Below are 670 nucleotides of genomic sequence, written 5' to 3'. Positions count from 1 at the left end.
GCCCCCTCGGGGCAGAGCTCCTCCCCAGCAGGCCAGCCCCCAGCCTGTCCTGGTGCATGGGGTTCCACCTCCCCAGGGGCAGCACCCAACACTTGCCCGTGTTGAACTTCACCAGGTTCCTCTCTGCCCAACTCTCCAGCCTGGCCAGGTCCCACTGGATGGCAGCGCAGCCTCCGGTGGATCAACCGCTCCTCTCAGTTTGGTGTCACCAGCGAACTTGCTGAGGGTCCACTCTGTCCCCTCGGCCAGGTCATGGATGACAAAACCAAGGAGCTCATTGCTGTAGGATCCTGGGTGGCCAAAAGCACAAACAGGCTCAAGAAAGGGCTGAGGTGGTGGCTTTGGAGGATTGGTGAGTTTATGAAGCCTCACCGGCATAAGAAGCCCTCGAGCTGCTGTAGCTGGACGTGCTGGGTGCAGATTTCCTTCTGCCAGCGTGTGAGATGGGCCATCTGCTCTGCTCCCGGGTGGACACGGATGCCGGCATCTGGAGACGTGACCCTTTCTCCAAGGAGCCATCCCAGCTGTGAGACGGTGGCACCCACCCAAGGCGATAGAGCCGCGTGGGGCCGGCCGGGGAGGTGGGGATGCTGTCTGCAAACCCGGGGTCCATCCGCTCCGTCCCCCCTGCGCCGAGGACACCAGGAGGGACGCGCTGTGGCCGGGGGGG

The sequence above is a fragment of the Egretta garzetta genome, unplaced genomic scaffold, assembly GCF_000687185.1.
Source record: "Egretta garzetta isolate BGI_Z169 unplaced genomic scaffold, ASM68718v1 scaffold490, whole genome shotgun sequence".
NCBI lineage: Eukaryota > Metazoa > Chordata > Aves > Pelecaniformes > Ardeidae > Egretta > Egretta garzetta.
Note: the sequence above shows the minus strand (reverse complement) of the source record.